This window comes from Phyllopteryx taeniolatus, chromosome 3 (genome assembly GCF_024500385.1).
Source record: "Phyllopteryx taeniolatus isolate TA_2022b chromosome 3, UOR_Ptae_1.2, whole genome shotgun sequence".
NCBI lineage: Eukaryota > Metazoa > Chordata > Actinopteri > Syngnathiformes > Syngnathidae > Phyllopteryx > Phyllopteryx taeniolatus.
In genome coordinates this window covers 10,970,726-10,983,560 of record NC_084504.1, presented here as the reverse complement: position 1 = coordinate 10,983,560, position 12,835 = coordinate 10,970,726, and the positions used below count along the sequence as shown (strand labels likewise).

Below are 12,835 nucleotides of genomic sequence, written 5' to 3'. Positions count from 1 at the left end.
AGACGGTTCCCGACAGTTGATTGTGCCTATGCACCAAATAGTAGTGTGGACATTTTTGAGTCCTTGCAGGAGGTGCTGGAGAGCGCCTCTGCGGGGGGACTTCAATGCTCTCGTGAGACCTTGAATGGCGTGATTGGGAAAAACGGTCCCCCGATTTGAACTCAAATGGTGCTTTGTTATTGGACTTGTGTGCTTATCACAGACTGTCCATAACGAACACCATGTTCAAACATAAGAGTGTCTGTACATGCAATTTGCACCAGGACACCTTAGGCCGCAGTTCGATGATCAACTTTGTGGTTATGTCATCGGACTTGCGGCCGCATGTACTCAACACTTGGGTGAAGCCAAGCTGGACCTGTCAACCGATCACCACCTGGTGGTGATTTGGCTTCGATGGTAGGGAGGATGCCGGTCTGACCTGGTAGACCCAAACTTATTGTGAGGGTCTGCTGGGAACGTTTGGCAGAGTCCCCTGTCAGAATGAATTTTAACTCTCACCTCCGACAGAACTTCGCCCACATCCCGGGGTAGGCAGAGGACATTGAGTCCAAGTGGACCATGTTCCGTGCCTCCATTGTTAAGACGGCCAACCGGAGCTGTGGCCGTAAGGTGGTCAGTGCCTGTCGTGGCGGAAATCCCCGAACCCGTTGGTGGACACAAGCGGTGAGGGATGCCATCAAGCTGAAGAAGGAGTCCTATCAGGCCTTTTTGGCCTGTGGGACTCCGGAGGCAGCTGATGGGTACCAGCTAGCCAAGTGTAACGCAGCTTTGATGGTCGCTGAGGCAAAAACTTGAGTGTGGGAGGAGTTTGGTGAGACCATGGAGAACGACTTCCGGACACCTTCAAGGAAATTCTGGTCCACCTTCGGGTGTGTCAGGAGGGGGAAGCAGTGCGCCATCAACACTGTGTATAGTGTGGACGAGGTGCTGCTGACCTCAACTCGGGACGTTGTGAGTCGGTGGGTCGAATACTTAGAAGACCTCCTTAATTCCACCGACAGGGCTTCCTTTGAGGAAGCAGAGTATGGGAACTCTGAGGTGGGCTCTCCAATCTTTGGGGTCGAGGTGATTAAAAAGTTCCCCGGTGGCAGGGTGCTGGGGGTGGACGAGATCCCCCAGGGTTCCTAAAGGCTCTGGATGTTGTGGGGCTGTCCTAGCTGACATGCCTCTGCAAGATTGCATGGAGATTGGAGACAGTGCCTCTGGATTGACAGAGTGGACTGGTGTTCCCCCTTTTTAAGACAGGGGACCAGAGGGTGTTCAAACTACAGGGGGATCATACTCCTCAGCCTCTCTGCTCAGGTCGATTCATGGGTTCTGCAGAGGAGGGTCCATCTGGAGGTCGAATCTCAGATTCAAGAGGAGCAGTGTGGTTTTCATCCTACCCGTGGAACAGTGGACCAGGTCTACACCCTCAGCACGGTCCCCGAGGGTGCATGGGAGTTTTCCCAACCAGTATACATGTTCTTTGTGGACGTGGAGAAGGCATTTGACCGTGTCTCCTGGGGGGTCCTGTGAAGGGTGCCCCGGGAGTATGGGGTGCCGGACCCCCTAATACGAGCTGTTCAGACCCTGTACAACCAGATTCAGAGTTTGGTCCACTTTGCCGGCAGTAAGACAGATTCCATTCCAGTGAAGGTTGAACATTTCGGCAATGCTGCCCTTTGTCACAGACTCTGTTCATTTCTTTTATGGATTTCTAGGGCAACTGAGGTGTTGAGGGGATTTGGCTGGTGACCTCAGCATTGCATCTCAGCTTTTTGCACATAATATGGTTCTGTTGGCTTCATCAATCCGTGATCTTCAACTCTCACTGGAGTCGTTCGCAGCCGGGTGGGAAGCGGTTGGGATGAAAATCAGCACCTTCAAATCTGAGGGCAGGGCCTTAAGTCGGAAAAAGGTGGAGTGCCCTCTCCGTGTCGAGGAGGAGATCACGCCCCAAGTGGAGGAGTTCAAGTACAGTACCTAGGGGTCTTGTTTACGAGTGAGGGAATAATGGATCAGGAGATCGACAGGCGGATCAGTTCAGCGTCTGCAGTGATGCGAACTCTGCATCGGTCTGTTGTGGTGACGAAGGAGCTGAGCCAAAAGGCCAAGATATTGATTTACCGGTCGAGCTACGTTCCTACCCTCACCTATGGTCAATGTGTGGGTTGTGACCAAAAGAACAAGATCACGGACAAGCGGCCGAAATGGCTTTACTCCGCAGTGTGTTTGGGCTCTCCCTGAGAGAGAGGTTGAGAAGCTTGGTCTTCCGGAAGGCTGCTCAGAATCGAGCTGCTGCTTCTCCGCATCGAGAGCAGTCAGATGAAGATGAAGAAGAAGGTGGCGCGCTGTTTCTTGTCGCACCGTCCGTCTCTTGCTGTATTTCATCTTCTGTCAGTATTGACAAAAATGCCCGCACTGCCATCTCCTCAGTAGAACCACAAAACAAAAGCTGCTTTAAGCCTGCCGCACACTGCGCGACATTGGTCAAACCGGACCATTACATAGAGTAGGCAATTAGCTCAAGTGGTAGAGCGCTTGCTTCACATGTAAGAGGTAGCGGGATCGATTCCCGCATTCGCCGACTGACTTTAGATAGTCTGCTTGTCGTTTTCCCGCTTGGTTTAGTTGGTTTTTGTTGTTGTTTGATTGATTGATTGATTGATTGATTGATTGTACAATGGGGGAATTAGGTCAAGTGGTAGAGTGCTCGCTTTGCATGTGAGAGGTAGCGGGATCGATGCCCGCATTCTCCACCTGCCTTTAGAAAGTCTTCTTGTCGGTTTCCGCTTTAGTAGATTGGTTGTTTTTGTTGTTTGATTGATTGATTGATTGATAGTAAAATGGGGGAATTAGCTCAAGTGGTAGAGCGCTCGCTTAGCATGTGAGAGGTAGCGGGATCGATACCCGCATTCTCCACCTGACTTTAGATAGTCTGCTTGTTGTTTTCCCGCTTGGTTGAGTAGTTGATTGGTTGTTTTTGTTGTTGTTTGATTGATCATAAAATGGGGGAATTAGATCAAGTGGTAGAGCACTCGCTTAGCATGTTAGAGGTAGCAGGATCGTTGCCTGCATTCTCCACCTGACTTTAGATAGTCTGCTTGTCGTTTTCCTGCTTGGTTTTGGTTGTTTTTGTTGTTGTTTGATTGATTGATTGATTGATTGATTGGTTATACAATGGGGGAATTAGCTCAAGTGGTAGAGCGCTTGCTTAGCATGTGAGAGGTAGCGGGATCGATACCCGCATTCGCCACCTGACTTTAGATAGTCTGCTTTTTGTTTTCCCGCTTGGTTGTGTAGTTGATTGGTTGTTTTTTTTTTTTTTAGATTGCTCATAAAATGTGGGAATTAGCTCAAGTGGTAGAGTGCTCGCTTTGCATGTGAGAGGTAGTGGGATCGATGCCCGCATTCTCCACCTGACTTTAGATAGTCTGCTTGTCGTTTTGCCTCTTGGTTGAGTAGTTGATTGGTTGTTTTTGTTTTTGTTAGATTGCTCAGAAAATGGGGGAATTAGATCAAGTGATCGAGCACTCGCTTAGCATGTTAGAGGGAGCAGGATCGTTGCCCGCATTCTCCACCTGACTTTAGATAGTCTGCTTGTCGTTTTCCCGATTGGTTGTTTTTGTTGTTGTTTGATTGATTGATTTTATGTAAAACGGGGGAGTTAGCTCAAGTGGTAGAGTATTCGCTTTGCATGTGAGAGGTAGCGGGATCGATGTCTGCATTCTCCATCTGACTTTAGATAGTCTGCTTTTTGTTTTCCCGCTTGGTTGAGTAGTTGATTGGTTGTTTTTGTTTTTGTTAGATTGCTCATAAAATGGGGGAATTAGCTCAAGTGGTAGAGCGCTTGCTTAGCATGTGAGAGGTAGCGGGATCGATACCCGCATTCTCCACCTGACTTTAGATAGTCTGCTTGTTGTTTTCCCTTGGTTGAGTAGTTGATTTCATGTTGTTGTTCTTGTTTGATTGATTGTAAAATGGGGGAGTTAGCTCAAGTGGTAGAGCACTCGCTTAGCATGTGAGAGGTAGCGGGATCAATACCAGCATTCTCCACCTGACTTTAGATAGTCTGCTTTTTGTTTTCCCGCTTGGTTGTGTAGTTGATTGGTTGTTTTTGTTTTTTTTAGATTTTTTGGAATTAGCTCAAGTGGTAGAGCGCTCGCTTTGCATGTGAGAGGTAGCGGGATCGATGCCCGCATTCTCCACCTGACTTCAGATAGTCTGCTTGGCATTTTCCCGCTTGGTTTAGTTGAGTAGTTGATTGGCTGTTTTTGTTGTTGTTTGATTTCTCAGAAAATGGGGGAATTAGCTCAAGTGGTAGAGCACTCGCTTTGCATGTGAGATGTAGCGGGATCGATGCCCGCATTCTCCACTTGACTTTAGATAGTCTGCTTGTCATTTTCCCGCTTGGTTGAGTAGTTGATTGGTTGTTTTTGTTGTTGTTTGATTGATCATAAAATGGGGGAATTAGCTCAAGTGGTAGAGCGCTCGCTTAGCATGTGAGAGTTAGTAGGATCGATGCCTGCATTCTCCACCTGACTTTAGATAGTCTGCTTGTTTACCCGTTTGGTTGAGGAGATTGGTTTTGTTGTTGTTTGATCGCTCATAAAATGGGGGAATTAGCTCAAGTGGTAGAGCGCTCGCTTTGCATGTGAGATGTAGCGGGATCGATACCCGCATTCTCCACCTGACTTTAGATAGTCTGCTTGTTGTTTTCCCGCTTGGTTTAGATTGGATGTTTTTGTTGTTGTTTGTTTGATTGATTGATTCCTTGTAAAATGGGGGAAGTAGTTAAGTGGTACAGCGCTCGCTTAGCATGTGAGAGGTAGCGGGATCGATGCCCGCATTCTCCACCTTACTTTAGATAGTCTGCTTTTTGTTTTCCCGCTTGGTTGAATAGTTGATTGGTTGTTTTTTTTTTTTTTTTTTAGATTGCTCATAAAATGGGGGAATTAGCTCAAGTGGTAGAGCACTCGCTTTGCATGTGAGAGGTAGCGGGATCGATACCTGCATTCTCCACCTGACTTTAGATAGTCTGCTTTTTGTTTTCCCGCTTGGTTTAGATTGGATGTTTTTGTTGTTGTTTGTTTGATTGATTGATTCCTTGTAAAATGGGGGAAGTAGTTAAGTGGTACAGCGCTCGCTTAGCATGTGAGAGGTAGCGGGATCGATGCCCGCATTCTCCACCTTACTTTAGATAGTCTGCTTTTTGTTTTCCCGCTTGAATAGTTGATTGGTTGTTTTTTTTTTTTTTTTTTTAGATTGCTCATAAAATGGGGGAATTAGCTCAAGTGGTAGAGCACTCGCTTAGCATGTGAGAGGTAGCGTGATCGATGCCCGCATTCTCCACCTTACTTTAGATAGTCTGCTTTTTGTTTTCCCGCTTGGTTGAATAGTTGATTGGTTGTTTTTTTTTTTTTTTTTTAGATTGCTCATAAAATGGGGGAATTAGCTCAAGTGGTAGAGCACTCGCTTTGCATGTGAGAGGTAGCGGGATCGATACCTGCATTCTCCACCTGACTTTAGATAGTCTGCTTTTTGTTTTCCCTTGGTTGAGTAGTTGATTGGTTGTTTTTGTTTTTGTTAGATTGCTCATAAAATGGGGGAATTAGCTCAAGTGGTAGAGCGCTCGCTTTGTGAGAGGTAGCGGGATCGATGCCCGCATTCTCCACCTGACTTTAGATAGTCTGCTTTTTGTTTTCCCGCTTGGTTGAATAGTTGATTGGTTGTTTTTTTTTTTTTTTTTTTTAGATTGCTCATAAAATGGGGGAATTAGCTCAAGTGGTAGAGCACTCGCTTTGCATGTGAGAGGTAGCGGGATCGATACCTGCATTCTCCACCTGACTTTAGATAGTCTGCTTGTCGTTTTCCCGATTGGTTGTTTTTGTTGTTGTTTGATTGATTGATTTTATGAAAAACGGGGGAGTTAGCTCAAGTGGTAGAGTATTCGCTTTGCATGTGAGAGGTAGCGGGATCGATGCCCGCATTCTCCATCTGACTTTAGATAGTCTGCTTTTTGTTTTCCCTTGGTTGAGTAGTTGATTGGTTGTTTTTGTTTTTGTTAGATTGCTCATAAAATGGGGGAATTAGCTCAAGTGGTAGAGCGCTCGCTTTGTGAGAGGTAGCGGGATCGATGCCCGCATTCTCCACCTGACTTTAGATAGTCTGCTTGTCGTCTTCCCGCTTGAGTAGCTTTTTGGTTGGTTGGTTGTTGTTGTTGTTTGATTGATTGATTGATTGATTGCCTGTAAAACGAGGGAATTAGCTCAAGTGGTAGAGCGCTGGCTTAGCGTGTGAGAGGTAGCGGGATCGATACCCGCATTCTCCACCTGACTTTAGATAGTCTGCTTTTTGTTTTCCCGCTTGGTTTTGTAGTTGATTGGTTGTTTTTTTTTTTTTTTTTTTTTTTTTTTTTTAGATTGCTCATAAAATTTGGGAATTAGCTCAAGTGGTAGAGTGCTCGCTTTGCATGTGAGAGGTAGCGGGATCGATGCCCGCATTCTCCACCTGACTTCAGATAGTCTGCTTGGCGTTTTCCCGCTTGGTTGAGTAGTTGATTGGATTTTGTTTTTGTTATTTTTCTTGTTGTTTGATTGATTGATTGATTGATTGTAAAATGGGGGAATTAGCTCAAGTGGTAGAGCGCTCGCTTAGCATGTGAGAGGTAGCGGGATCGATACCCGCATTCTCCACCTGACTTTAGATAGTCTGCGTTTTGTTTTCCCGCTTGGTTGAGTAGTTGATTGTTTTTTTTGTTTTTTTTTAAATAGGTCATAAAATGGGGGAATTAGCTCAAGTGGTAGAGCACTCGCTTTGCATGTGAGAGGTAGCGGGATCGATACCCGCATTCTCCACCTGACTTTAGATAGTATGCTTGTTGTTTTCCCGGTTAGTAGCTTGGTTGTTTTTGTTGTTTGTTTGATAGATTGTAAAATGGGGGAATTAGCTCAAGTGGTAGAGCACTCGCTTAGCATGTGAGAGGTAGCGGGTTCGATACCCGCATTCTCCACCTGACTTTAGATAGTCTGCTTTTTGTTTTCCCGCTTGGTTGAGTAGTTGATTGGTTGTTTTTGTTTTTGTTAGATTGCTCACAAAATGGGGGAATTAGCTCAAGTGGTAGCGCGCTCCCTTAGCATGTGAGAGGTAGGTGGATCGATATCCGCATTCTCCACCTGACTTCAGATAATCTGCTTGGCATTTTCCCGCTTGAGTAGGTATGTTTTTTTTCTTGTTGTTTGATTGATTGATTGCTTGTAAAATGGTGGAATTAGCTCAAGTGGTAGAGCGCTGGCTTTGCATGTGAGAGGTAGCGGGATCGATGCCCGTGTTCTCCACCTGACTTCAGATAGTCTGCTTGGCGTTTTCCCGCTTGGTTGAGTAGGTATGTTGTTTTTCTTGTTGTTTGATTGATTGATTGATTGATTGTAAAATGGGGGAATTAGCTCAAGTGGTAGAGCGCTCGCTTAGCATGTGACAGGGAGCTTGATCGATACCCGCATTCTCCACCTGACTTTAGATAGTCTGGTTGTCGTTTTCCCTTGGTTGAGTAGTTGATTTCATGTTGTTGTTGTTGTTTGTTTGATTGATTGAAAAACGGGGGAATTAGCTGAAGTGGTAGAGCACTCGCTTAGCATGTGAGAGGTAGCGGGATCGTTACCCGCATTCTCCACCTGACTTTAGATAGTCTGCTTGTCGTTTTCCCTTGGTTGAGTAGTTGATTTCATGTTGTTGTTGTTGTTTGATTGATTGAAAAACGGGGGAATTAGCTCAAGTGTTAGAGCGCTCCCTTAGCATGTGAGATGTAGCGGGATCGATGCCCGCATTCTCCACCTGACGTTAGATAGTCTGCTTGTCGTTTTCCCGGTTATTAGCTTGGTTGTTTTTGTTGTTGTTTGTTTGACAGATTCATAGCAAAATGGGGGAATTAGCTCAAGTGGTAGAGCACTCGCTTAGCATGTGAGAGGTAGCGGGATCGATGCCCGCATTCTCCACCTGACCTTAGATAGTCTGCTTGTTGTTTTCCCTTGGTTGAGTAGTTGATTTGATGTTGTTGTTGTTGTTTGATTGATTGTAAAATGGGGGAATTAGCTCAAGTGGTAGAGCACTCGCTTCGCATGTGAGAGGTAGTGGGATCGATACCCGCATTCTCCACCTTACTTTAGATAGTCTGCTTTTTGTTTTCCCGCTTGGTCGTGTAGTTGATTGGTTGTTTTTGTTTTTTTTAAATAGCTCATAAAATGGGGGAATTAGCTCAAGTGGTAGAGTGCTCGCTTAGCATGTGAGAGGAAGCGGGATCGATGCCCGCATTCTCCACCTGACCTTAGATAGTCTGCTTGTTGTTTTCCCTTGGTTGAGTAGTTGATTTGATGTTGTTGTTGTTGTTTGATTGATTGTAAAATGGGGAATTAGCTCAAGTGGTAGAGCACTCGCTTCGCATGTGAGAGGTAGCGGGATCGATACCCGCATTCTCCACCTGACTTTAGATAGTCTACTTGTCGTTTTCCCGTTTGGTTGAGTAGATAGGTTGTTTTTGTTGTTGTTTGATTGGTTTTAAAATGGGGGAAGTAGCTCAAGTGGTAGAGCGCTCGCTGAGCATGTGACAGGGAACTTGATCGATGCCCGCATTCTCCACCTGCCTTTAGAAAGTCTTCTTGTCGTTTTCCCGTAGTAGATTGGTTGTTTTTGTTGTTTGATTGATTGATTGATTGATAGAAAATTGGGGAATTAGCTCAAGTGGTAGAGCGCTCGCTTAGCATGTGAGAGGTAGCGGGATCGACGCCCGCATTCTCCACCTGACTTTAGATAGTCTGCTTGTCGTTTTCCCGTTTAGTAGATTGGTCTTTTTTGTTGTTTGATTGATTGATTGGTTGATAGTAAAGTGGGGAATTAGCTCAAGTGGTAGAGCGCTCGCTTCGCAGTTGAGAGGTAGCGGGATCGATGCCCGCATTCTCCACCTGACTTTAGATAGTCTGCTTGTTGTTTTCCCGCTTGGTTTAGATTGGATGTTTTTGTTGTTGTTTGTTTGATTGATTGATTGGATGTAAAATGGGGGAATTAGCTCAAGTGGTAGAGTGCTCGCTTCGCATGTGAGAGGTAGCGGGATCGATGCCCGCATTCTCCACGTGACTTTAGATAGTCTGCTTGTCATTTTCCCGTTTGTTTGAGTAGATTGGTTGTTTTTGTTGTTGTTTGATTGATTGTAAAATGGGGGAATTAGCTCAAGTGGTAGAGCGCTCGCTTTGCATGTGAGAGGTCGCGGCATCGATGCCCGCATTCTCAACCTGATTTTAGATAGTCTGCTTTTTGTTTTCCCGCTTGGTTGAATAGTTGCTTGGTTGTTTTTGTTGTTGTTAGATTGCTCATAAAATGGGGGAATTAGATCAAGTGGTAGAGCGCTCGCTTAGCATGTGAGAGGTAGCGGGATCGATGCCCACATTCTCCACCTGACTTTAGAAAGTCTTCTTGTCGTTTTCCCGTTTAGATTGGTTGTTTTTGTTGTTTGATTGATTGATTGATAGAAAAATGGGGGAATTAGCTCAAGTGGTAGAGCGCTCGCTTAGCATGTGAGAGGTAGCGGGATCGATACCCGCATTCTCCACCTGACTTTTGATAGTCTGCTTGTCGTTATCCCGTTTGTTTGAGTAGTTGATTGGTTGTTTTTGTTTTTGTTAGATTGCTCACAAAATAGGGGAATTAGCTCAAGTGGTACAACGGTCGCTTTGCATGTGAGAGGTAGCGGGATCGATACCCGCATTCTCCACCTGATTTTAGTCTTTTTCCCGATTGGTTGTTTTTGTTGTTGTTTGATTGATTGATTTTTTGTACAATGGGGGACTTAGCTCAAGTGGTAGAGCACTCGCTTAGCATGTGAGAGGTAGTGGGATCGATGCCCACATTCTCCACCTGATTTTAGATAGTCTGCTTTTTGTTTTCCCGCTTGGTTGAGTAGTTGATTGGTTGTTTTTGTTTTTGTTAGATTGCTCACAAAATAGGGGAATTAGCTCAAGTGGTACAACGGTCGCTTTGCATGTGAGAGGTAGCGGGATCGATACCCGCATTCTCCACCTGACTTTAGATAGTCTGCTTGGCATTTTCCCGCCTGGTTGTTGAGTAGTTGATTGGCTGTTTTTGTTGGTTTGATTGCTTGGAAAGTGGGGGAATTAGCTCAAGTGGTAGAGTGCTCGCTTTGCATGTGAGAGGTAGCGGGATCGATACCCGCATTCTCCACGTGACTTTAGATAGTCTGCTTGTCGTTATCCCGTTTGTTTGAGTAGATTGGTTGTTTTTGTTGTTGTATGATTTGCTGTAAAATGGGGGAATTAGTAGAGTGCTCAAGTGGTAGAGTGCTCGCTTAGCATGTGAGAGGTAGTGGGATCGATGCCCACGTTCTCCACCTGATTTTAGATACTGCTTTTTCCCGATTGGTTGTTTTTGTTGTTGTTTGATTGATTGATTTTTTGTACAATGGGGGACTTAGCTCAAGTGGTAGAGCACTCACTTAGCATGTGAGAGGTAGCGGGATCGATACCCGCATTCGCCACCTGACTTTAGATAGTCTGCTTGGCATTTTCCCGCCTGGTTGTTGAGTAGTTGATTGGCTGTTTTTGTTGGTTTGATTGCTTGGAAAGTGGGGGAATTAGCTCAAGTGGTAGAGTGCTCGCTTAGCAAGTGAGAGGTAGAGCGCTTGCTTAGCATGTGAGAGGTAGCGGGATCGATGCCCGCATTCTCCACCTGACTTTAGATAGTCTGCTTGTCGTTTTCCCGTTTGAGTAGATTGGTTGTTTTTGTTGTTGTTTGTTTGACAGATTGATAGCAAAATGGGGTAATTAGCTCAAGTGGTAGAGCGCTCGCCTAGCATGTGAGAGGTAGCGGGATCGATGCCCGCATTCTCCACCTGACTTTAGATAGTCTGCTTGTCGTTTTCCCGTTTGAGTAGATTGGTTGTTTTTGTTGTTGTTTGTTTGACAGATTCATAACAAAATGGGGGAATTAGCTCAAGTGGTAGAGCGCTCGCTTAGCATGTGAGAGGTAGCGGGATCGATGCCCGCATTCTCCACCTGACTTTAGATAGTCTGCTTTTTGTTTTCCCGCTTGGTCGTGTAGTTGATTGGTTGTTTTTGTTTTTTTTAAATAGCTCATACAATGGGGGAATTAGCTCAAGTGGTAGAGCGCTCGCTTAGCATGTGAGAGGTAGCGGGATCGATGCCCGCATTCTCCACCTGACCTTAGATAGTCTGCTTGTTGTTTTCCCTTGGTTGAGTAGTTGATTTAATGTTGTTGTTGTTGTTTGATTGATTGTAAAATGGGGTAATTAGCTCAAGTGGTAGAGCGCTCGCCTAGCATGTGAGAGGTAGCGGGATCGATCCCCGCATTCTCCACCTGACTTTAGATAGTCTACTTGTCGTTTTCCCGTTTGGTTGAGTAGATTGGTTGTTTTTGTTGTTGTTTGATTGATTGTAAAATGGGGGGATTAGCTCAAGTGGTAGAGCGCTCGCTTAGAATGTGAGAGGGAGCTAGATCGATGCCCGCATTCTCCACCTGACTTTAGATAGTCTGCTTGTCGTTTTCCCGTTTGGTTGAGTAGATAGGTTGTTTTTGTTGTTGTTTGATTGGTTTTATAATGGGGGAATTAGCTCAAGTGGTAGAGTGCTCGCTTAGCATGTGAGAGGTAGCGGGATCGATACCCGCATTCTCCACCTGCCTTTAGAAAGTCTTTTTGTCGTTTTCCCGGTTAGTAGCTTTGTTTTTTTTGTTGTTGTTTGTTTGATAGATTGATTGTAAAACGGGGGAATTAGCTCACGTGGTAGAGCTACGTAGATTGGTAGATTTAGTAGATTGGTTGTTTTTGTTGTTTGATTGATTGATTGATTGATTGATAGTAAAACGGGGGATTTAGCTCAAGTGGTAGAGTGCTTGCTTAGCATGTGAGAGGTAGCGGGATCGATGCCCGCATTCTCCACCTGACTTTAGATAGTCTGCTTGTCGTTTTCCCGTTTGGTTGAGTAGATAGGTTGTTTTTGTTGTTGTTTGATTGGTTTTATAATGGGGGAATTAGCTCAAGTGGTAGAGTGCTCGCTTAGCATGTGAGAGGTAGCGGGATCGATACCCGCATTCTCCATCTGACTTTAGATAGTCTGCTTGTCGTTTTCCCGCTTGGTTGAGTAGATAGGTTGTTTTTGTTGTTGTTTGATTGGTTTTAAAATGGGGGAATTAGCTCAAGTGGTAGAGTGCTCGCTTAGCATGTGAGAGGTAGCGGGATCGATACCTGCATTCTCCACCTGACTTCAGATAGTCTGCTTGGCGTTTTCCCGCTTGGTTGAGTAGTTGGTGGTTTTTGTTGTTTTTCTTGTTGTTTGATTGATTGATTGATTGTAAAATGGGGGAATTAGCTCAAGTGGTAGAGCGCTCGCTGAGCATGTGACAGGGAACTTGATCGATGCCCGCATTCTCCACCTGCCTTTAGAAAGTCTTCTTGTCGTTTTCCCGTAGTAGATTGGTTGTTTTTGTTGTTTGATTGATTGATTGATTGATAGAAAATTGGGGAATTTGCTCAAGTGGTAGAGCGCTCGCTTAGCATGTGAGAGGTAGCGGGATCGATGCCCACATTCTCCACCTGACTTTAGAAAGTCTTTTTGTCGTTTTCCCGCTTAGTAGATTGGTTGTTTTTGTTGTTTGATTGATTGATTGATTGATTGATAGTAAAACGGGGGAATTAGCTCAAGTGGTAGAGTGCTCGCTTAGCATGTGAGAGGTAGCGGGATCGATGCCCGCATTCTCCACCTGACTTTAGATAGTCAGCTTTTTGTTTTCCCGCTTGGTTGAGTAGTTGATTGGTTGTTTTTGTTTT

The 12,835-nt window shown here is 45.1% G+C and overlaps 1 protein-coding gene and 12 non-coding genes across 14 annotated transcripts in view; all 13 read left to right on the top strand.

The window, feature by feature from the left end:
* The window catches only part of mmp11a (matrix metallopeptidase 11a), a 61,375-nt gene that overhangs the window by 2,994 nt on the left and 45,546 nt on the right, over positions 1-12,835 (top strand). The window lies entirely within an intron of this gene.
* Positions 2,835-2,907, top strand: trnaa-agc (transfer RNA alanine (anticodon AGC)). The gene has a single exon. It is a non-coding gene; the product is annotated as a tRNA-Ala (tRNA).
* trnaa-agc (transfer RNA alanine (anticodon AGC)) lies at positions 6,608-6,680 on the top strand. The gene has a single exon. It is a non-coding gene; the product is annotated as a tRNA-Ala (tRNA).
* trnaa-ugc (transfer RNA alanine (anticodon UGC)) lies at positions 6,770-6,842 on the top strand. The gene has a single exon. It is a non-coding gene; the product is annotated as a tRNA-Ala (tRNA).
* Positions 6,925-6,997, top strand: trnaa-agc (transfer RNA alanine (anticodon AGC)). Its single transcript has one exon. It is a non-coding gene; the product is annotated as a tRNA-Ala (tRNA).
* Positions 8,388-8,460, top strand: trnaa-cgc (transfer RNA alanine (anticodon CGC)). The gene has a single exon. It is a non-coding gene; the product is annotated as a tRNA-Ala (tRNA).
* On the top strand, positions 9,514-9,586 carry trnaa-agc (transfer RNA alanine (anticodon AGC)). Its single transcript has one exon. It is a non-coding gene; the product is annotated as a tRNA-Ala (tRNA).
* trnaa-ugc (transfer RNA alanine (anticodon UGC)) lies at positions 10,143-10,215 on the top strand. The gene has a single exon. It is a non-coding gene; the product is annotated as a tRNA-Ala (tRNA).
* Positions 10,972-11,044, top strand: trnaa-agc (transfer RNA alanine (anticodon AGC)). Its single transcript has one exon. It is a non-coding gene; the product is annotated as a tRNA-Ala (tRNA).
* trnaa-agc (transfer RNA alanine (anticodon AGC)) lies at positions 11,134-11,206 on the top strand. Its single transcript has one exon. It is a non-coding gene; the product is annotated as a tRNA-Ala (tRNA).
* trnaa-agc (transfer RNA alanine (anticodon AGC)) lies at positions 11,293-11,366 on the top strand. The gene has a single exon. It is a non-coding gene; the product is annotated as a tRNA-Ala (tRNA).
* On the top strand, positions 11,612-11,684 carry trnaa-agc (transfer RNA alanine (anticodon AGC)). The gene has a single exon. It is a non-coding gene; the product is annotated as a tRNA-Ala (tRNA).
* trnaa-agc (transfer RNA alanine (anticodon AGC)) lies at positions 12,034-12,106 on the top strand. The gene has a single exon. It is a non-coding gene; the product is annotated as a tRNA-Ala (tRNA).